Source organism: Pleurodeles waltl, chromosome 1_1 (genome assembly GCF_031143425.1).
Source record: "Pleurodeles waltl isolate 20211129_DDA chromosome 1_1, aPleWal1.hap1.20221129, whole genome shotgun sequence".
NCBI classification, from domain to species: domain Eukaryota; kingdom Metazoa; phylum Chordata; class Amphibia; order Caudata; family Salamandridae; genus Pleurodeles; species Pleurodeles waltl.
This window is the reverse complement of record NC_090436.1, coordinates 20,317,956-20,342,615: the sequence shown is the minus strand read 5'-3', so window position 1 is coordinate 20,342,615 and position 24,660 is coordinate 20,317,956. Positions and strand designations below refer to the sequence as shown.

The 24,660-nt window shown below is 45.0% G+C and overlaps 1 protein-coding gene across 1 annotated transcript in view; it reads left to right on the top strand.

The window, feature by feature from the left end:
- Nucleotides 1–24,660, top strand: part of LOC138255404 (dedicator of cytokinesis protein 2-like) — a 1,984,107-nt gene that overhangs the window by 695,587 nt on the left and 1,263,860 nt on the right. The gene's annotated exons all lie outside the window — the stretch shown is intronic.

Here is a 24,660-nt window from a genome sequence, read left to right as displayed (position 1 = left end):
AAAGGACCTGTGTTTTTACGTGTGGAGACTCCGCACTCATAAAGATGCTACTAGTAAACTTACATGAAAGTGTACATTTACCTTTGTAAACAAGGCCTATGAGAATGTTATCTCACTATACTTAACAACAGGTATTGTTAATTATAGTGTTTAGACAATGCAATCGATTAAGGTTCAAAGCTCACTTTTAAGGAGGGTCTGTGTACCGTTTTGTTTGGTTGGTTCCTTAACTATGTCGAATCGTCCCCTCCCCAGGCCCCAGCATTACCTGCTCACCCAGCTTTCTCGACTAGTCCTTACACAAGAGATTTCTTCATCACAGAACTCACTTATGCAGCGGAACTAAAAAAAATCCTCCCAACATGGCCGCCGTTACCCAGACACCGCTAGAAGAAAGTACTTCCTGGGTGACACTTCCTGTTGTTATTAGGCCTACGTTGTTGAGTAGATAGTCAAGAATCACATAATCAATCAGAATAGGGGAATGAGTGATGGACGGAGGGATTGAGGGCTTGTGCGGGGATGACCTGGACTTGGAGTAATGAAGATAACTGTTAAGTAACCGGGTCATTGTATGAGGTGTATGAAACCACAAAATAAGTGAATGAGGAAGAGAATACTACCTGCTAGGTATTGGCTGGCGGTTGGGTAGGGTCTTGAAGTAAGGATAAGAGGTTATCCAGCAAAGACAATACCTAAATTCAAAAGCGTGTAATTTAACTGCGGTATCTTAGTCGCGACTGCTGTCTCCACTCATTCTCCACCTCCTGCGTTGGGGCCCTCTCTTCCCACCCCATCTGTCCCACCAAGTATCTCTGAAATAATGACAAAAGCAACATTACTTGTACTTTAAAAAAAAGTTTTCCTTAAATAAAGTATCTTTCTTTTAATCTCTCGCTCAATTACGTGCCATCTGTAATCCACTTCTGTAGTTAAGCGCTCGCATTCATCCATCGAGTTGTAACCCAGTTGTACCAGCAGCCAGGTCACATCTTACAGAGGAGGGTGGTACACTTCTTGGTACTGACAGGTGCCAGTCAGCAGTGCTCAGCCCCTGGTAAGTACAGGGTGCCAGGCACTGGCCCACTTTGGTCATTACAGAAGAACCACTTATTACAGCATCCATTGTCTGTAATTATATCCCTGTGAGCTGATGGCCACTCTCAGCACAGCCACCTGTCACTCTGATGCACTGTCCTAAAGCTTAATGCATCTGCAGCAGGAAATGTGAGCACCATTAGGCCTGATTCATGGCAATCTTCTAACTTCATTATAGCACTTTTACAAAGCCTAAAAGACTCTGTTAGGCGCTTACAAGCGAAAAGCATTATTATATATTGTAACATTTCATATAAGAGCATTATAACTCTCATTATCATTCAGAATGCATCCCAAGCTATTTATTCCAAGAGGTTCATAACCTCTATTTATTCTTTAAAAACCTTGTTGTTTTACTGTTTCTGCTCAACAAATGAATAGACGCCTCTCACCGTTAGACTCACCATCTAATTTCACCAGAGGAGCCCAGCTGGGAGTTACTACATTTCAATTTTTTGTTCTTAGGAGTGGAAAAAAACCTACACACATCAGGAGTGGAGATCTCCCAATGTAAAATATAGGGAAAATGGAACAATGTTTAATAAACCTTAAAAAAAAAAAATATATTTGTATCATAAATATGAATGTAAATCATTTAATATATTTATTTTAATTGGAGAACAAATTAAAACATGCTATATCACTTTAAACTCAATTTGGAATTCAATGTGTAGGTAAATTAAACATAGTATGTAAAATATGAAATACCTGGAAAACTTTATTTTTAAAAATCTCACCTTATGCAAAAATGTTTGGATTTAATTATGTATGTAAAAATTGCTAAACCTTATGTAATTAATTGAATTGATTGAAAATGATAAGGAATTAATTGCATTGTTTAAATTAAATTTCAATGCATTTTTAAATTAAAAAAGTAACACAATATTTTATCGTTAAATAGTTTTATTTTTGAAACTTGATTTTTTTAAATATTCAATTTAATTTACATTTGTTTGCTATAAAAAAAGTCAAAAAATGAATATTTAATTTAGCAACATTTTCCTTGGGGTTCTATTTCAATTCCCTGTCTCATTTATTTTAATTTATAAATTGTGGTAGTTTAGTTGCAGAGTCATTGGTTGGCCATGAGTGGTGCAGAACTTGCTACGGCTTCTTGTTGGCTGTAGGATCTTTACTCATATAATTGTGGCTCCACCCTCTTTTTCAGGTGGTGGAGACTTGAAAGTCTACACTTCATAGTAGATTTACATTCTTAAATGGTGAATAGCCAGAAGTAGGAAAGTTACTCAAAATTTTAGGAGTAAACTTACATGTGTAACTTACTCACAACTTATCTTTGTGAGTAGCTCTGCACGTCGTTAGTGGACGATACCTTGGATAGTGAATAATTCACTGTTGATATCTGTCTGCAAACTGTGACCTTGTATTCTCTAAAGTCGATAATGTCGGCCAGTAAGTTGCAAAACATCAAGGCCCTTATTTACGGGGTTTAGGTGTAGGGCAGTGCCGCAAATCTTTTTTCTGCGCTGCCCTACACCAAAAGTGAAAGGGCAGAAATGGGCTGTAGTTACACAATATGGTGCATTCCTGTCCCTTCCCGCTGTGCTTGTGCACAATTGGCTGCCTAGCGCCAACGCTGGCACCCTTGCAACATGGTGAAAGTGCACCTCTGTTGCATGCAGGATTGTTTTTTGTGCAGGAAGGGGCACCTTCCTGCACAAAAACAAACTGAAAGGCATTTTCCCTTTTTCTGTGTGTGCTGCAAAATGCAGCAGACATGGAAAGAGGAAAAAATGATGAGAAATACAAATACTTCTCCTTGTTACGCCTCACCTCGGGAGGCGTAAGGTTTTGACACAGCCCCAGGTTCAAGTCATTAAATAAATCTGGGGCAGCATCAGAATCCATGGGTGTTGCATGGGAAAACCCACCACAGTGCCCATTGAAAGACTCCTCAGCGCAGAGTAATATCTATGAAGCCTTTCAAAGTCGTGCAAAGTTGCTTTGCGTGGCCTCGTAGATATTGTTGAGAGGTTTGCACCGATGGAGGGTCTGAAAAAGTCACGCTCTGGTGGTGCAAACCTCTTCTAAATAACCCTCCAAGTCTTACTTTCACCTCTCAGAATCTGTGACAAGCAATACTTTTTCATCTCGTTAGAAGACTCTCTCCCACTGATCCTACATTGGACCCTTCACCTACATGTGCATATGGCCTCTGTCACAACAAGTTGTCCAGGGAATCATAACCAAATGACTTTAAACATCTTATGTCCCAAGCTGACCTCAAGCAGAGATGGTGGTGGCTGTTTTACCAACTATTTTTGGACACTACTTTTTTGGCCAAATTTCCTTCCACAATCATTTTGCTACCATGTCTTGAAAAACATCACAAGCCACCTGCATTACCACTATCTAAGCAGTATTCAGAGTAAACAGATAACTGAGGGATACAGAATGAGTCTATGAGGAAAATACCACCGTTCTACCAGTTATCTAATTTAACAGAATTATTAGGAATGCCAGATGCATCACCAGTGGATTTCTTATTATAGCAAAAAAAGTTTTAATGACTTATTTTTAGCATTGGAAATAAAAATGTGTCTCAGATGGTCTTTAATAGAGTCGAACCCCCCGCAGGTTACCTGTATTTGAATATCACAACATACAAAAGAATAATTGTCTCCACTGTCCCTTCATTTACACACTTACAGATGACTCTTGATCGAAATCTACCACTATCTTCTGAACACCAGGAATATCTGTGCTCCACCAGTGAAACTTTTACCACTCTTACAAATTTCCACGGATGGTATTTCCGACAAGCTCTTATGCTAAATTAACAGCAGTACTCTGAGATACTAATGCCACTACCACCGAGTAGTAAGTACTTTATTACCAGTAGGATTTCTTCTGTAATAACCTGCCCTTCACCACCTGCATCTGAGTAAGGGCCAGATGTACAAAAGTTTGAATCTGTGATTTCCTAATTGCAGATTTTTGTGATTCGCAGTTAGGAAATCACAAACAGCAATGTACTAATGTGCCTCAGACACATTTAGTGATTCCCAGTGGGTCACAAATGGACCTACCTCATTAATATTCATGAGGTAGGCTGCAATTTGCGACCCTTCTGGAATGGCTTGAAATCACGTTGATGGTGGCCTGCGGGAGTCAGCAGACCACCATGTCTGTGGCTACTTTTGAAATAAAGCACATTTTTAAAATTTTTTAGCCTTTTTTCCTTAAAGGAAAACGGGATACGTTTCAAAAAGAAAACTGAAAAGTGGGACAAACTGCCTTCTCTTAAAACATGTTTTTACGACCATTCATAAAGACATAGGGTTCCCTTGAGGACCCCTCCCATTTGCGAATGGGTTATCACCAACTTGAAGTTGGTGGTAAACTTCAAATATTTTGCAACCACATTTGGATCGCAAACATTCATACATTCCACTGCGAGTCAATATTAGGAAGGGATCCCTTAACACGCTTAATTCTTTAGGGCTTGATTCATATGAAAATGGTTTTAGCAGTTGCAAACAGCCCGATTCTGAAAATTGCACGGTTTGCAACAGCTGAAAACCTTAGCACATCTGCAACTAAGTACCCTACTTTGGAATTTCACTTCATTTTGGAGCTAATTCATTGTGTTAGCAATCACTGTTTGTGACCTTGAAAGAAGCTCAGTGGGGCGAGAGCCAAATGTGGAGAGTGTCAGTGATCAAGGCTGAGAGAGTTCCAGTGTGGTGGATATATCAGGTATGGAATGACAGGGCTCCAGATCCCATGTACAGTGAGAGAGAGTTCCAGCGTGGTGATATATCAGGTCCAGAATGGCAGGGCTCCAGATCCCGTGTACAGTGAGAGAGAGTTCCAGTGTGGTGGATATATCAGGTATGGAATGACAGGGCTCCAGACCCCGTGTACAGTGAGCAAGAGTTCCAGTGTGGTGGATATATCAGATCCAGAATGGCAGGGCTCCAGACCCCGTGTACAGTGAGCAAGAGTTCCAGTGTGGTGGATATATCAAATCCAGAATGGCAGGGCTCCAGACCCCGTGTACAGTGAGCAAGAGTTCCAGCGTGGTGATATATCAGGTCCAGAATGGCAGGGCTCCAGATCCCGTGTACAGTGAGAGAGAGTTCCAGTGTGGTGGATATATCAGATCCAGAATGGCAGGGCTCCAGACCCCGTGTACAGTGAGCAAGAGTTCCAGCGTGGTGATATATCAGGTCCAGAATGGCAGGGCTCCAGATCCCGTGTACAGTGAGAGAGAGTTCCAGTGTGGTGGATATATCAGGTATGGAATGACAGGGCTCCAGACCCCGTGTACAGTGAGCAAGAGTTCCAGTGTGGTGGATATATCAGATCCAGAATGGCAGGGCTCCAGACCCCGTGTACAGTGAGCAAGAGTTCCAGTGTGGTGGATATATCAGGTATGGAATGACAGGGCTCCAGATCCCATGTACAGTGAGAGAGAGTTCCAGCGTGGTGATATATCAGGTCCAGAATGGCAGGGCTCCAGATCCCATGTACAGTGAGAGAGAGTTCCAGCGTGGTGATATATCAGGTCCAGAATGGCAGGGCTCCAGATCCCGTGTACAGTGAGAGAGAGTTCCAGTGTGGTGGATATATCAGGTATGGAATGACAGGGCTCCAGACCCCGTGTACAGTGAGCAAGAGTTCCAGTGTGGTGGATATATCAGATCCAGAATGGCAGGGCTCCAGACCCCGTGTACAGTGAGCAAGAGTTCCAGTGTGGTGGATATATCAGATCCAGAATGGCAGGGCTCCAGACCCCGTGTACAGTGAGCAAGAGTTCCAGCGTGGTGATATATCAGGTCCAGAATGGCAGGGCTCCAGATCCCGTGTACAGTGAGAGAGAGTTCCAGTGCGGTGGATATATCAGATCCAGAATGGCAGGGCTCCAGACCCCGTGTACAGTGAGCAAGAGTTCCAGCGTGGTGATATATCAGGTCCAGAATGGCAGGGCTCCAGATCCCGTGTACAGTGAGAGAGAGTTCCAGTGTGGTGGATATATCAGGTATGGAATGACAGGGCTCCAGACCCCGTGTACAGTGAGCAAGAGTTCCAGTGTGGTGGATATATCAGATCCAGAATGGCAGGGCTCCAGACCCCGTGTACAGTGAGCAAGAGTTCCAGTGTGGTGGATATATCAGGTATGGAATGACAGGGCTCCAGATCCCATGTACAGTGAGAGAGAGTTCCAGCGTGGTGATATATCAGGTCCAGAATGGCAGGGCTCCAGATCCCATGTACAGTGAGAGAGAGTTCCAGCGTGGTGATATATCAGGTCCAGAATGGCAGGGCTCCAGATCCCATGTACAGTGAGAGAGAGTTCCAGCGTGGTGATATATCAGATCCAGAATGGCAGGGCTCCAGATCCCGTGTACAGTGAGAGAGAGTTCCAGTGTGGTGGATATATCAGGTATGGAATGACAGGGGTCCAGATCCCATGTACAGTGAGCAAGAGTTCCAGTGTGGTGGATATATCAGGTATGGAATGACAGGGCTCCAGACCCCGTCTACAGTGAGAGAGAGCTCCAGTGTTGCATAACTAAAGTTCAGTAGGATAGAGCTCCAGTGTGGTGGATCTCGGGCACAGCAGTGCAGTGGTTCAGTGTAGCGGATCTCAGGCCCAGTAGTGAATATTTTCATTGTGACAGATCTCAGGCATAGTAAGGCAGAGTTTCATTATGGCAGATCTCAGGACCAAAAGGAGAGACTTCCATTTTGGTGGATCTAATTTCCAGTAGGGCAGAGTTTCAGTGCGGCAGATCTCTGGTTCAGTATTAACGACTCCCAGTATGTTGGATTTCAGGTCCAGTAGGACAGTGTTGCAGTGTGGCAGATCTCACGTCCAGTATAACAGACATATAGTGTGGTGGATCTCAGGCACAGCTGTGTATATTACCCATGTGACAGATCTCTTGTCTAATACAGCAGAGTTCCAGTATGGCAGATCTCAGGACCAGTATACAAGAATTCCAGTTTGGTGGATCTAAAGTCCAGTAGGGCAGAGTTTCTGTGTGGTAGAGTTCAGTCCCAGTACAAGAGAATTCCAGTTTCAGAGATCTCAGGCCCAGTAGGGCAGAGTGCCAGATTGATGGATATAAGATCCATTAGGACAGAGGTCCAGGGTAGTGAATCTCTGGCCCAGTAGTGCAGCATTCAGGTGGGGCAGATCTCATAACTTATAGGAGACATTTCCAATTTGGTGAATCTTCTTTGTAGTGGGGCAGAGGTCCAGTGTAGCAGATATCAGGTCCAGTAGGGCAGAGTTCTTATGTGGCAGACCTCAAGCCCAGCAGGGCATGTTACCCATGTGGGGGATCTCAGGTCTAGTAGGGCGGACTTCCAGTGTGTCAGATCTCAGGACGAATATGTGAGACTTCCAGTTTCATAATCTCAGGTCCAGCAGGGCAGAGTTCCAGTGTAATTGATTTATCCCCAGGAGGGCAGAGTTCCAGGATGGTGACTCCCAGGTGCAATAGGGTAGAGTTCTGGCATTGCAGTTCTCAGATCCAAAAAGGTATTTAAATAAAACAGAGCATGTCTGGAAACCTTCCAGTCTAATGCACGTTTAAATCAAAAATACCAAGAAGATCATCAAAAAATCTAAAGATAATTGTGATTTCAACTGAGCAGAAAAGGGGCAATTGGATCCAATGATAAAATATATGTAATTTAGGAGAGTTTATGTATGTTTTGATCAATACAAGTCTATAGAAACTAATATCTTGATAGAACCATGTTATGTTCAACAAAATGTATAACTAAGCAGGTGGCAGTTTATATTGAAGAAAGCCGTAGCCGTCCTTAAGAAGAAGATATCATTCATGAATACAACACGTAGCTCAATATTTGCCTAAACCCCTGCTTCTATGCGCCAACATTAAAAATGAGGTCTCGCCTTGCAGAAATGTGCGAATAAAGAGGTTTATGTGCCTACTAGAGCTGAGAAGTGTAGCAGTTGAGGATAAAGGACACTACAAATCAAAAAGAAACAGCATCCATATTTGTATATAAAATAAATGTATACACACAGTACACATATATGTATATCAAATAAATGTATACACACAGTACACACACATATATATATATATGTATATGTATATATATATATATATATATATACATATACACATATATATATATACATATATACATATATAAACAATAATGTTGAAGTACATAGGATTATATTTTCACAGCCTTCCTTTTTTTAACAGATAAAAAAAATCTGTTAAAAAATTAAATAGAAAAGACCCTCATCACCTCCTTTTTTATCTTCAGAAAAACTTTTCTCATCATCCTCAGAAACATCAAGCATAAATGTATTGGCAGTGTGTTTGCTTTTTGCGAAAGCGTAGGAATAATGCACATTATTAATTTTATTGATATATGTATATAAGATAACCACAATTAAAATTATTGCAATCAATGATTCAAATATTTTCATTCCCTTGGGCCTAGAGTCTCCCCCTGCTATGTCCCAGATGCCACCACCTTTTATGGAAAAACATCCTGGTGGGTCTCTGTGTCAGAGGCACAAGGCCACAGAAACACACTTGGCACCCTTTGTAGCAATAATATTCAAAATTATAAATATAACACACCAGAAAAGACAAGAGGGAAAAGAACAAGGAGCACCAAAACTGAAACTGGGCTCATGAAAAAACACGACTGGAATCAGAGGATGTGTGTAACAGCCAGAGCTTCTGACTTTGGAGCTGGGGATCCAGGTGTGAGTCTTGGTGTCGGCTGAACATCCTGTGATTCTGGGCAAATCACGTAGTGCCACATGTACAAAGGGTTTTGCATGTCGCAAACTGCGAATCGGGCTGTTTGCGATGTGCAAAATGCACTTCCCCAAGTACAAACCCAGTTTTGTAATTCGGTAAACATTTTACCGAATCGCAAAACGGGATTGCGACTCGCAATTAGGAAGGGGTGTTCCCTTCCTAATTGTGACTCGCAGTCCCATGTATGATTGTTTTGTGATCGTGAATGCCTTCGCAAAACAATCGCAGTTAGCACCAGTGTTCCTTTAAGGAAAACGGTCTGCATTTAAAAAAAAAAACTTCTTCATTTAAAAGCAGTCACAGACATGGTGGTCTGCTGTCCCCAGCAGGCCACCATCCCTGTGAGGGACGATATTCCCAAGGGGGTCGCAAATTGCGACCTACCTCATGAATAATCATGAGGTGGGCATTTGCGACCCCCTTGTGAATTGCTATTAGTGTAAATAACACTATACTACATTCAGATTTGCGACTCGCAAATTGTGAGCCGCTCTGACTCGCAATTTGCGAGTCGTAAATCCGAACTTTGATACATGTAGACCTTTATGTCCCCATGTCCAAGGACAGCACCTGTGTCTGGATACCCTCCCAAGTCATTAGCTGCGGTATACAAAGCAGAGTCTAATATATGTAGCTTCCTGAAGTTTCCTGACACTCTCGTTAATGTTATCTATCTGCTTATGTATGCTAAGAGAAGTGTCGGGAAGATGGGTGCAACGTTCAGTGCTTACAATAGTACAAACTCCCCTGTTGGCTACTGAATGGTAATCTAATGCCATTCTATTTTGAACTAGCATCTTGGCATTGGTGTCTAATTGCCCTGTCACTAATCGTAAAGCCATTATGGTAGAATTAGCAATGTTTCCTAAGATCTCTGCATTTCATCTTATGATATCTAAAGCAGGAGTCATCCAGTACACGGGAAATCAGGCAGAAAAAAATCATTATAGTTGAAACAGTTCTCCTTCTCCTCCTTCTTCCCAAAGGATGACCATTAAAGTAGCACTTAGCTGGAACAATGTATCCTGGATAATAAGTTGCAGTTCAATCTAAGGGAAACAAGAATATTGTCTAGTGTTAAATCACACTATGTCCAACAGAAACAGTAGTGACATTTGCATGCTGGTGCTCACAAATTAATCCTTGCTCAATCACTGCAAGGTGAGACACATTTGGCATATTCAGTTTCAAAGAATTGGTAAACTCTTTAATGCCTGGGGAGGAAGTGGGGGAGATTCCAGCAGACGCCTGCATTTGGTGCCCACAGTAGAAAAGATACAAGTGTTGTTATAACTGATGGCTACATTCTTATCAAAAGAATGCTACCCCCACCTCAACAAGCATGCATGTGCAAATCCAGCAAGAGGAAGAACTAATTGTCTGTGCTTTTCCACCATCAACATGTAGGAGTTACTCCTGTAGGCGGAGAGGCAGTTCTGAGCAAGTTCGATCTAGGAATAACTCCCCTTTCTGCAGCAAGGATGTGTCCCTCCCCATTCAGACAGAGTATAGTCAAAGATAGCAGGCCAGATCCACAGAATGATCAGGTATCCAGAAGGAGGAGACCTCTTACCTCGGGTGGAGGTGGTAATGATCAGAGGTTGCAGGGACAACATCATGTGTCATCACGTGGCAGTGGTGGAGCAGGCAGAGAAAGTGTACACACAGAAGTTGGCCCAGAAGCAGATAACGAGGAGGCAGCAGAAAGAGTTCAGGCAGGATACGAGGGGCCAAGCACAAGCCAGAGTACCATCATCTCTCGGATGAGTATCTTGCCTGCAGTGAAATGAGGGGATCCAAGCCACCAGACCATGGCCTTTGACATTTACATTTGTGAGGAACAGGAGCTAACAAGGTAAACAACTGCGAGGGTGCAATGTGATGTTCCACTGTGCAATTAGACATAAATCCTCTCAGCGGGCTGGAGAGAGCGGCAGCCCTCGATTAGTTACTCAGGTAAGGCTGCTTCCACCAGAAAATGGAAACTATAAAAACACTGTGTAAGCTTTCTGATTTTCTATATCAGCATTCAATTTTAAATCCAACTTGGCAGTACAAACTGGGAAATTTGAGGGCAGCATCATCGGTCTGCCAATGATTATTTCAATGGCCTCAATTTTGTCTTCTGGAAAAGAATAACTCTCAGGGGTCATCATGCTAACTCCAGAAGAGACTGCAACGGATCCAGAACGCCTCAGCACGCCTCATCCTGGACATCCCCAGCCACTGCCACATCACAGACCACCTGAAAAACCTGCACTGGTTCCCAGTCAACAAGAGAATCACCTTCAAACTCCTCACCCATGCTCACAAAGCACTGCACAACACCGGACCAGAATACCTCAACAGATGACTCTCTTTCTACACCCTGACCCGTCATCTCCACTCCGCCGACCTCGCCCTCGCAACCTTCCCACGCGTCCGCAGAACTACAACCAACAGTAGATCATTCTCGCACCTCACTGCCAAAACATCGAACACTCTTCCCACCCACCTACGCCAGACCAAAGACCTCCTTACCTTTAGGAAACTTCTCAAGACCGGACTGTTCAAGTAGTAGCAGCACACCCTCCTCCTTCTTCCCTCTCACCTCCTCAGCGCCTTGAGACCCTCATGGGTGAGTAGTGCGCTTTACAAATTCCTGATTGATTGATATGGCACTGGGTCATTTTAACTGTGTTAATGAGCATGTCTTTCCTATCTGGCTCTCCAGGGTACCTTTACTCCTTTCTACCTTACCTGCGTACTCCGGGTGGTATTCACAATTAGAATGCTGGTCTGTTCCTAAAGCTTGGCAAACCATCTGCATGACTGCTGGTACAAAGTGTGTTTTGCAGTAACTACTCATTCAGTACAGTACCCCGAACCGAGGGATAAAGTCTCTGAGTATCCAGTTAGCTACTGCATTGGCAGCTGCACGGGCACAGGCTTCCACCCATTTTGAGACCAGAAACACAATAACTAGGACATATATTCATATTCAGTTTGCACAGGTTGGTGTTTGGATAAAGTCCATCTGGATGCGCCCAAAGGTGCCCCAAAGGACAAGGTGAGCAGCGATGATGGCCCTAGTCCCTTTTCTGACAGTGTTTGACAGGCAGATGGCAGAGGACTAAAAATAGATCTGAGCTATGGACAAAAGTAAGGCAGCATATCAATCGGTTGGTGCAGTGTGAATCATACCATCCTTTCTGACATGGGCTGCTCTGTGATACCACCTGGCCGGTTTGGGAAACAGAAATTTTGGTGAGACCACATGCTTCGTGCTGTCCCTCCATACCTCTTCAGGGACTCTTTTACATTGCTGCTTGATTCAAAACAGTTTTTCATCTTCAGTTCTGGTTAAGAAACCTCTTTGCATCAATAGGATCCTAAATTTGTGCATCTCTCCAAACGCAACCATTCAGTTTGTGTATAGTTACAATCTTATCTTTGGCTAGGAGAGAAGCATGGGTAAAAGCAAAAAACTCTGAAACTTGAGCCAATTTCACAGCTATTAGAAGACAGCACTTCACAATTTGGTGCACATGCATACAGCTTTGCGACTCTTATTTCTGAGACTTCATCCATCAACAAAATAGTTACTAAGCCTGAGTGAAATGTTAATTACAATAATCTGAGTAATTTTGTGTTACCCTTTTGATGTGAAATTAGTCAAAATCACAGGATCACGCCTGTTCCCATAATTATGAGTAATTTAGCCCAAAAAGTCTACTGCTGAAGTATACGAACAACAATCTTATTGAGTGCCAGCGGTTTGTGGCTACTGCTGTTCGTGTTCTGTTTCATTTAGAGCTATTTTCTTAGCTCAAAAAATATCCTCTGGTCCATTTTGGATGTGAGGGTGCATTTTGTACAAAAAAATAGCGCTAAATGCTGGGTTAAGCTCCTTCTGTAGTTTTACGTAATCTTGTGTATTTTTTCCTGTAATTTCAAGTATTATGCTACAGCAAATTACACAAGTTACCCCTACAAAATACAATAATTTACAGTCAATAATTGGTACATCAGTTCGATTAATACAGGGTTGGTAATGTGGCAGTGATAAGGGTCAAATTGAGGGTCTCCCTATCCTGAATGGTGGTCATCAAAGAAGCAGGACACCGGTCAGAGAGATATGAGAAGCAGACAATAACCACATTCATGTCAAGAGAATCGGGCTGTCGGGAGGTGCTGAGTTTTTGAACAGACGAGCACAAACACAGAATGAGGGACAGCAACAGTTAAAAGAGAGCTCAACACAATGTGTCCTAGTCACTATGTGTAGCGGTAGAACTACAATATTACGACTAAAGTACTACAAAATGTTATTCTCAAACATACATATGTTACTCTTCTATCTTTGTTATGGAGAGATCCTCACGTGTAACATTTCTACTTTATAGCAAATGTAGGAGGGACATGTGGCAGTGGCTTGACAAAGGGGCACACTTTTTAAATCGGTGGGGTATACAGAGGATTAAGGAGGGATTTAAAGAGGGCTAGCGAGGAGTATAGAGACTGACCTTCACCCCCCATAAAAGAGTAAATCCATTGTTGTTCACAAACTGCACTTCTAAAGTTACTTCAGCCAATCCAGGAGCCAAAACAATAAATTACTCTTGCTCAGAGCTGGAGTAAGTCCAGCACCACACATGACCTCCTGCTGGCACTGCAACACCCTTCTATAAAAATAATGGTGGCAGGAACTAAAATAAAACCCCATAGCAACTGTTAAATGAAATGAAATTATTTATCATAGTTAAACATGTAAATAAATATAATTTAATGTTCAAATAACAAAAGGAAACCTTTATTAATAATTATAAAATATTTTAAGAGGCTTTTTTAATGTATAAATGAAAATAATATTACGTTTTATTAAAATATACTTGCATTATTTTTAACTAATTCTGTGCATCACTTTTAAATCTTGTTAATGTGTAATAACATTTGTAAATGTTTTCCTTAGGTGGGATTTTTAATTTAAATTTCAGAAAAAGTACTTTTATGCAATTTAATATGTTTTGTTTAAGCATTTTTATTAGGTTTTGTAGATCATAAAAAAAGGGGCACAAGTGGATGACCATTGCAAACAAAAGTACAAATTGGAAGGACAGCGGTACAACAAATGTTTCCACAATAGTGAATGAGGAGCTTGTACGACAAAACATCTGCTTATCAACAAATTGGCGGGCATGGCAAAACAAGTTATCCATATCCGTGATTTTGGGATAAAGGCGCATCATCAGCATCATCTTGTAGGTCCGGTCCATAGTGGTCGATCCAACAATCTCATATTTGGCAAAACTTGCATAGACACCACCTGCTCCATTACTCTCTCCAGTGCTATACAGGAGTCCATTCCCCTTTTCCATTCCGCCATAGTGGGTGTGTCAGGGGACACCCAATGATTGGCCAGGTCCCTTTTTGCTACCACTAAGCCTAAACTCCATGATTTCAGTTTCATCCGTGGGAGGTCTGGTAATTCTGTATGCCTAAAACCACGTACTTAGGCTTCTCAGGTATTGATGTCCCCTCTACTGTGCTTAGTTCCAAGAGTACATTTTCCCAGAATAAGTGAATGGCTGGACGTGTCCATAATGTGGGAATGAGATCCCTTCGGTGACCTCCACATCTCAGGCAGTCTAGAGAAGCTGCCTTACGTATTTTGTGGAGGCGGACTCTATCATAATAAGTTCTATGTAGAATTTTGAGATGAATAAGTGTGAGTCTAGATTTCATCACCACCTCCCATGCGAACATTAATGCTTCTTCCCAATCTAAATCTTCTAATTCACCAACATCAATTTCCCATTTGTTTCTTGGTTTCAATAGTGGGTCCGGCATATTATTTTTGATAGTTTTAAATAAGAAAGGGACCGCTTCTCTTGCATCTTTCACATTAAAAGCCTACCCTGTAGGAGTGCATACCCCAGGAAGGATGTTTTCCACTTTCCAGGCATGGTCGAGTTGTAAATTTTTATATTGTGGCCTATCATGGAGTTGAAACTCCCTCTGGAGAGACAAGAAGGGCTTCAGGGCACCCCCTTCCATTAGGTCACCCACAAATCCCTGCAAATTCCTTCAATTTCCCAATTTCTTTAAAATATCGTCGCACCCGTAGTGGAGTTTCCTGGGTAATCTTTGATGCCCATCCCAGGCATTTCCTAGCCTTATGCCATGCTTCAAGAGTCACCTGAGTGGCTGGTAGAAGACCTTTCGTTCCTTTCCCCCCTTAGCGATAGTGGTGATGGGGGGGTGGTTGAAATTGCATCCTTTCTAGTGCATAGGTAGGGTGATCGCCATCTACATGGCCCCAGTCATTTATTACTGTCAAATGAGATGGCCAGTAATAAGCCCAGATGTCCGGAAGGGCTATCCCTTGTTGTACGGGTTGCTTTACAATGTTTGGAGAGCTATTATAGGGTGCCCATTTGTTCCACAATAAGTTACTAAGTTCACCATCGATTTTGGCAAAAACATCATCAGGGAATCTGTTGTATGTGTTTTGTAGGGCGTTCAGGAATTTGGGGAGAGTAATCATTTTAAACATTGCTGCCCAGCTGAGTATCGTTAGGAGGAATTTCTTCCACTGGTCTGTATCTGTATGAAAGTCGTCCAGCACCGTCCTTATGTTGTGTTCTATGCTCCTCATTTGCTCAGTTCTGGCATACATCCCTAAATATCAGAATCCCTCTTAATTCACCCTGACTCTCCCAGGAACATTGGTTAGGTCTAGATGTCCTCCGACCGGGAAAATAACAGATTTGTCCCAATTGATTGTGTACGCAGAATTGGCCCCATATAGCTTAAAAGTCTTTAGAACTGCAGGTATTGATTCCGCTGGTCGGATCAGATGTAGCAGGATATCGTCTGCATATAGTGAAATCTTTTCTTTGGGAATTGGGGAACCATTCATTTCGAAACCCCTGATGCTTGGAACTGCGTGAAGCATACACACCAGCGGTTCTAGAGTCAGGGCAAACTGGAGGACAACTAGAGGGCACTCCTGACGAGTCCCTCTCTTGATAGTAAACTCCAATGACAATGTACCATTGACTCTGGCTGGCTGTTGTGGGCACCCTAGATAGTAGGCCAACCCAGTCGACGACCAGAGGTCCAACCCTATCCTCCTCAGAGTTTGTATCATAAAAGGCCAGTGCACAGCATCAAAGGCCTTTTCTGCACCTAGATAGACAAACACGTGAGAGTCCTGTCTAGATTGGACTTCCATCATCCAGTTATGGAGCATCTGAAGATTTTGCTCTAGTGGACGGCTTGGGTATAAAGCCGGACTGGTTGTTGTGTATTTGGGGAGAAATAACCCCTATGAGTCTAGTGACCAGGATAGTAGCTAGAATCTTGGTTTCTATGTTAATCAATGAGATCGGCCAGTAGGAACTGCAATAGTGGGTAACTTCCCGGCCTAATGTATAACCATGATGTGGCTCTACGCAAGTCAGATGGGAGGATGCTACCCGCTGTTGCTATGAGATATAGTTTAAGCAAATCAGGAGCAGGATGTCTACTTACTTTTTCTAAAGAATTCAGCTGAGAGACCATTGGATCCTGGGGTTTTGCCCGAGTTTATGTGAGATACAGCAGCCCGGACTATCCGCTTCCAGGGCTGTGCAATTGTCACTAGAGAAATTCAGTATGTGTGTGTCGTTTAGGTAGCTTTCTATCTGGGCAGAATCTGCCAAGGGTCTTTATAAAGGGTATCGTAAAATGTTGCAAATTCCTCAGCTATTTCCCTATTCATGATATACATAGCACCTTCTACCCCCTGTGGTTGACGGACCCAACAAGTCCCCATTTCACGGCGGCTGAGCCAGGACAGCAATTTCCCAGCTTTCTTGCAGATATCATAGAGGCGTCTTGCATGGCTAGCATTTGATTGCATGCTTCATTAATGGCTAGTGCTATATATTCAGCTTGCAGGGCTTCAACCCGTTGTACTGTTAGGGGGGTGGCAAGTGTATGCTCATTGCCTCTGTCTTAAGGAGTCGTGTCTCAAGCTCCTCTATGTCTCTAACAGCTTTCTTTTTCCTGAAGGAAATAATAGTCTGTACCCTATCTCGCATTACTGCCTTATGTCACTCCCTAAGAATAGTGGCTCTCTCTACATAGTCTTTGTTCTCTAGGAAGTAGAGTTCAGACTCTGTACAGATCTCTTGTAAAGTAGTTCCATCCCTTAGTGCACATGCACTTAATCTCCACTCCCTTTTGGTCTCCTGAGGTTTCTGCTCTATCGTTATCCACAGCGGAGAAAGACCAGATATGCATCTAGCTAGATATTCAGCTTGGTGGATTGTGCACACCTCACCTGATGGTGTGAAGACATAGTTCAGCCTGGTGAACACCTTGTGTGTCCCTGAATAGTATGAGTAGCCTCTTTCATGTGGGTGATACCGCCCAAAGATCTGTAAGCCCCAATGTATCCACAAAACGAGCTAGGGATGTGGTTCTACTCGGGACCTGAGTTACCCCGATCTGTCCTGATCAGGATTCATCACGTTATTAAAATCTCTCCTGTGGATGTGTAGAGAAGGCTCAGTTTCCAACAGGATTTCTGTGAGTTTTACTAGAATTTATTGTTGAAAGTGGGGGGGCATAGACACTGTCAATGGTAACATTCAGTCGTCCCCAAATGCCCTGGACTGTGGCATATGTCCCATATGGTTCTAACCATGATTTTTGTAGTTGAAAAGGGGGGGATTTTCTGGTCAGGATTGCCACTTCCCTGAATCCCGAAGTATACCCTGCATGTACTAGCATTGTGTAAGTCCTCTGGACCCTGGGGTCCCCTGAGATGTGTCTCTTGTAGTAGGACAACATCTGGTTTCAGATGCTTCATATATGCAGTTTCGAGGCCTCTCTTAATTTTGTTGCCTAGCCCATTTACTTTCCATGTAAGGATCGACCAGTGTGTGTGGCTAAGTCATGGACATGCATTATGCCTGATACATTGTAGTTTGAATCTCCCCATCAGAGTGGTATATATATTGTGTATGTCAGACATGTCCTCCTGTCGATTAAAAAATCAAACAAAGGGCCTGATTACGAGTTTGGGGGATTGGATGTCCCGTCCGCTGAACTTCCAACATGGAGGCTGCTGCCATACTGGCTGCCTCCCCGTTGGGCGCAATATGACTTTCCCTTTGGGTTGGTGAGCGGAAACCATGGTTTTCGCCCATCAGTTTAGTGAGAAAGTGGTGGCAGCATTGTTGCCAACTCGTTATCGAGTTGGCGGTAATGCTGGCCCCCGCAGGGGACACCAGCACCCTCGCAATGCTCACTGTCTGCAAAGCAGACAGTGAGCATTGCGAGGGTGCTGGACAGGGGGTGCCCTGCACTGCCTATGCCAAGTGCATGGGCAGTGAAGAAACCCCGCTCTGGCCCCATGCACCTGTCCTCCCGCAACCTCTTAATGGCGGTGAAACTACCATGAAAAGGGTGGTGGACAACCAAGTCGTAATCAGCAGGGCAACGCTGACTTCAGCTCCTCCCTGGCTGATTCCAACATCCGCCACCATCAGCCCTTTGGAATCAAAGATCGCAGAAGAGATGGCTGTAGGTTGGCGGGGCTGCCCACCAACCTTGTAATGTAGCGGTCGGACCACCACAACCGCGGTGGTCCGACAGCCATCGTGAATGTGGCGGTCCGAGGACCGTCACACTTGTAATCAGGCCCAAAGTGTTAAACAGTGTAAACATAACAAGCAAACTTCGATTCCCATTCCCCCTCCTACCCCCGCACACTTTCACCCCCATAACACACAAGGGAACCATGGTGCAGGTCCGGCTTGAGGGGTCTGTAGCCCTCCCTATCCCAAACTACCTAAATGTAGCCAAAAGTGCAAGTAAAACATAAGGAGCAAAAGAAAATCACTCTTGCAGTCTCATTCAGCTCATCTTCGGGGCAGAGAGGGAATCACACATCACTTCACAAGTCGGTCCCGCTCACTCCCAAAAGACAACACTCACACTGACAGACTGTCCGCATTCATCAACCCGTCACTCTCAGTTGGGGCTGTATCCAACGTTGAGTAGTATAAGGACAATGGACACAGTCTTGTTCATCATACACCCAGACGACAAATCATACATACACCTATCTCACCTATACATACACCTATCTCACTCCACTGCTAGTATCTTTCAAAGTTACAAGGTGAGGTGTAATGTCACCTCTCTAGAGTCACTCTCACATTGCAGTAATGATTTGTCAGGAAATTGGCCTGTATCATCCCCAAACAAAACAACCATTTCATTCTTAAGAGCCTACCAGTTCATCAATGTCTTTCAGCACCATTACTGGATCCTGAGTTGGGTCGATCTTGTCACGTCAGTTTCCTCTTCTCTCCGGGGAAGGGAGAGATCGATTCCCCTCCACCCCCTGTTACATTCTGAATCTGGCAGTGATTGCCTCTTGGTTGCTCCCGCTGTCTGTTCTGCATGTGACCTGTTTGTGTGCCTGCCAGTTTGTTTCTACGTTTCCGCTTGGTAGACCATTGTTTTGCCTGTGCATCAACAGCATTCGTCCTAGCTGGAGCTTCTGTTGGGGCCGGTCTCGTTCAGAGCGGGGGCCTCTCCTCCAGCCAGATCAGGGCTTCCTTTGATGTGGCAAAGAAGTAGGATTTCCCCTTATGGAGCATCTCTAGCTTGGTGGGAAGAGTAACAAATACTGCATTTTTAGCAGTAGGCGTGGAGTTTTGCCTTCACTGCGTCGTAAGACTTGCGCTGTTTCTGGACTTCACAGGAATTATGAGGGAATATTCGTATTGTGGAGGATTCAAACTTAATGTCTCCCAAACATCATGTTTCCTAGAGGGCTGCATCCTGGTCTTGGAAATTCAGGATTCGAGCTATTGTTGCACGTGGTGGTGCGCCTGGTGGTGGCCTGGCCGCTAGCCCTCTATGGGTTACTCTTTCGATGACAAAGCAGGTAGAGAAGGTGGCATCAGGGAAGGTGGTCCAAAACCAATTTCTTTAAAAGTCAGGCATGCGGGGTCCCTCACTCCCTTCTGGGAACCGCACCAGCCTTAAGTTGTTCTGCCTTGACCGATTTTTCACATCATCAACTCTCCATATCAGGGCTTTGGTGACAGCCTTAATGCCCGACAGGTCCTCCACTTCAGATATTCTTTTGTCTGCCACTGTGACGTGTTCTGCCACATTGCGAAGATCTTGTCTTACGAGCAAGACTTCCGAGCGGACATACCCAATTCTTGACTCCAGTCCAGTCCTTGATTGGTTGATGGCATGTAGTAGTGCTGCATTGTCTGGCACTGGGGAAGTTGCACCATCACTCAGGGGGGTCATATTTATCGACCTTACCCTAGCCGGATGATTTTGCTTCCTTGTCTTTAGCCATAGCACTGCGGCATTAAGTATTACATAAACAGATGCTGGTGAGGAGGGCCGGGTGGATGACATCAGTCAGGCTGGCTTGGGCCAAGGGTTTGAAGTCATTTTATGGCCCAGGGCTCTATGAAGTGAACAACCGAGGTGGGATCAGAAAATGCCCCCCAAAGTGTGTTCAGGGAGCAGTCAAGTGAGCCCGGTCTCTTCAGGTGTTAAGGCTTAGGGGTTGCTGGGTGTCTCCAAGTCTGGTCTACAGGTCTTTTGAGGCTTTGAAGTGAGCACCAAGTGGGGTACCACTGTCTGCATGCTTCAGTCGCCATTTGGGGCTCAGGGCAATCAATTACACCAATCTCACCCTGGATCTGATGGGCCAAGGATCTTGTGACATTGCAGCGAGCTGAAGTGGCACCAACTGGGATGAGACAAAACAATGCGGCCCCCATGCAGCATTCTCCGCTTCTTCCAATTAGTCATACCAGTCTTTATGTACCCCACCAGGGCCCATATTTATACTCGGTTTGCGCTGAATTAGCGTAATTTTTTTACGCTAATTCAGCGCAAAGCTAACTCAATGTTTATAGTTATGGAGTTAACATAGTTTTCTGGATGTGAAAACCTACCTTGCGTCAATAAGATGCAAGGTAGGCATTCCTGTCCAGAAAAGGACGATATGGCCTTAGCGCCATATTTATCCCCTGTGCTAAAATCCAGCACGGGGTGATGGGGGCCTTAAATAATGGTGCTAAGTTGCTTAGCGCCATTATTTAACGCCTGGGTGTGAGCAGGTGTAAAGGGACCTGTAGGCATATTTCCATGACCGGAGACCATGAAAAGAGCCCACAGATGCCCTTCCCTGGCCGTAGGGACACCCTGACCCACCCCCACCCACACCAGAGGGACACCACAGGATGGGGGACCCCTCCCAGGTAAGTCCTGGTAAGTATTTTTTTTTTCAAGCCCGGGGGCCCTGGCTCGGGCCCCCTGCATGGCGCTGGCCCCAATGGCCATGCCCTTGGGACATTTGTACCCTGGGCATAGCCATTGGGGTGGTGGGGGACCCATCCCAGGTAAGTCCTAGTAAGTATTTTTTTTTTCAAGCCCAGGGGCCCTGACTTGGGGCCCCCTGCATGGCGCTTGCCCCAATGGCCATGCCCTGGGGACATTTGTCCCCTGGGCATAGCCATTGGGGTGGTGGGCGTGGCTCCTGTTTTTACCAAGACAGGAGCCATGTCCATGAGGGTTGTGAGCCAGAAAATGGCGCTACACTGCTTAGAGGCATTTTTCTGACTCTAAACAGTGTAGCGCCATAATTTGGCTCACAAGCTCTGGTTTCCTCTACGCCTCCCCCACCCTGTTTGCGCCGTTTACAGGGACGCTAACAGGGCATTTGCGCCGGCTAGCGCCATTCCATAAATATGGCGCTCGGCCGGCATCTTGGAATGCCGCTAGCGGGCGCTATACTTTTTCACGCAAACCTGCGCTAACGCAGTTTTGCATGAAAAAGTATAAATATGGGCCCAAGTGTTTCTATCAGGTGAGAGCGGGTTCTCCGTGCATCATTCAGCTATGCATAACAAGACGATCGCTTCCGCCCCCCCTCCAGTGTTGTCTGTACCTCAATGTCTCCTACCCCTACTGGGGCCTGGCTCCGTTCAGTGTGGCCTTCTGAGGGTCCTCATGGTAAATGCCTCTGCTGGATCGGGCCTGTGTCACTGTGAGCCCGTGTCCTCCACTGCCTCCCCCTTAGGGATTGGCTGCCGTGATCACATTCGCTCTCAGGTCTTCCTAGTGGTAGGGCTCCGTATAATATGGCTCGGTGGTTGGCAGAGAGGGAGAGCACCACAAATCTGTTTGGCAGGTCCTTAGTCCAGACCAGTGCTTAATTTGTCAATAAAAAGGTGCCGGTGCCCAAAGCTCTCCTCTTAAACACGCGGCTGCTGCAATTAAATGTGGGACCATGAAATACTGAGGTGGCGTAATCCTGAAGCCATCTCGGGCCTCTTCAATCCATTTACAGCCACCCCTTCAGCTCACTCTTGCAGCTTTCTACTTTCTTCCTTTGTGATGCTTTTTCGTTTTTCTCTTCCTCCGTCTTTCTCATGTCTTTTGCTCGCAGCAAATGCTTGAGGCCGAAGAATAAACCCCAGACCTCAAAAATAAGTGCCGGTGCTCAGCACCGGAAACAACAAGCACAAATTTAGCACTGGTCCAGACCTCAAGGCCCCTCTGAGTGTCTCAGGAAAGTTATAATAGTCCCTTTGCTCCTCTGATTCAGGTCTGCGCTCTGCACATATTGTGTTGGTGTTTATTCCATTTAGCGACCTATCGTCCCCCGGGGTGCATCTCTTGTGGGTGCAGGCACCCCCTCCTCTGGGCACTCACCGCGCCTTGACTGCAGCGCTCCTTCCTCTCAGGGAGGCGTCACATCCCTGGGCCGGTGGCTCCTGTCTCTGTGCCAACCCGTGTCGCAGCAGTGATCAGTCCTAGGCAGTCCCACCTGTGCCACCGTGGGCAATCAGGCCCCAGTCACCAACCAGCAGGGGTGGAAGAGGCAGGGGAAGGAAGTCCTCTCTGGTGTGTCCCCCCCTCCAGGCCAGCTGGTACCTCTTCCAAATTTAACTCTACAGTTGGGATGTAGCTCTCCCTATGGCAGTGCTGCCCAAACTTTTAGAACCACAACCCACTTTTTTGTACTGCAAACTTTTGCAACCCACCTAGGTTTAATGGATATGAGGGGGTGATTTTTAGTGTAACTGAAGCACTGTGTGGTAGTGCACTCTCATTTACAGACAGCACATTTTCCATTAAAATGGTCACTGACGATGTGTGGAAATCGGGTTTCAGTGAATATTTATTTTTTCTGCATTACCAAACAAAGGGCCTCCTTTTGAGTTTGGCAGACGGGAAAGTCTGTCCGCTAAACTCCAGACAGGGTGGCCGCTGCCATAGTGGCGACCACCTCGCTGTACCTATTCGGTGTTCCGCGCTAGGCTGACAGGCAGAAACCTCGGTTTCCGCCCGTCAGCCCAGCGGGAAACAGGCAGCAGCATTGTCTCCGGCTTGTAATCTGCAATGCTGCGCCGCAGGGTGCAGCAGCACCTTCGCGATGTTCACTGTCTGCAAAGCAGACAGTGAACATTGCGATGGTGCTGGGCAGCGGAACCCCTGGGCAGTGCAGGGGCCCCCGTGTGGCCCCCTGTACCGGTTCTCCACCAGGCTTTTCATGGTGGTAAAACCGCCAAGAAGAGGCTGGTGGAGAATGAGGTTGCATACAGCGCCGCCCTGGCTGATTACGATCTCCGCCACCAGCAGCATGTCGGGATTATGGATCCTGGCGGTGCTGGCAGAACCCTGGGTTTTAATGTGGCGGTTGAACCGCCACGGCAGCGGTGGTCTTGACTGCCACTGTCCGGCTGGGGGGTCTTAAGAGTGCCAGCCTCGTAATGAGGCCCAAAGTGCCTTGATTTTTTCTGGCCCTATTAAAATCTTTTCTTTTATCACACTTCAGAATTAGAAAAAACTGTGCTTCATTTTTAGGGTCGAGCCTGCGTCACATGCGCTTGCGCATGCGTTTCACTTGCGAGACGCGTTAGTAGTTAGAAAAGGGCGTGGACCCCCATCCATGTCACGTCAGTGTCTTTCATTGGTTCGTGGGCTTGCCTTTTAAAATCTGCTTGCTTTCATTAGTGGAAGGCATGAATACATCATACCTTTTCCGGTGGGTAGCCCTTCTCGAGCGCACCAACCAAGTACAGAAAACATGCGAGGCTCGCTGTTTTCAGTCCGGTTTGTGGACTACTTTTCAACTTTTTCCGCAGCGCGATCTCGCTTGGCAGAAGTTGAGTGCTTTGCATGACATCGACCTTGTTACATAGTTAATTGCACTTTTGCCGATAGGTTTCACTACAAGTGAACTGTAGCAGCGCGATCGTGCTCTTTTTTTCCATTTAATGAGGCAAGGAAACTCCGGTTTGAAGTTTACAACTGCTAATAGCTCTAACTCAGAGAAATGCGAGCCCTGTTGCATTGCAAATGCTTGTTGTTTTCTGCTGCTGAATGTGTACAGTACCTTTTACAGGCATTGACATTTTCTCGTGTGTTAGGAAAAAATGACATCCTACAGCCTTCCCTTTCACACTCCATGAACCCCAGCAAGATTGTCACATATTTCACTCTGCTTTTCTTTCTTCAACTGAAAAGTGAGGGATATTCTAAACACAAAAGCAGCAGGAGACATAGCTTGACATTTGACCTCTGTCTTTAAAGCGCAGCAAATGTGATGAGATAAATACAGAATATAAAGGCATACTTTTTAAATGCTTGGAGTTTCTGGACCCACTAAAATTCGGTTCCCTACTCATGTCATGGTTTGATGAACACTGCCCCATGGTAAAGGATAGGGGAGCTTTAAAAAGTTTACTAA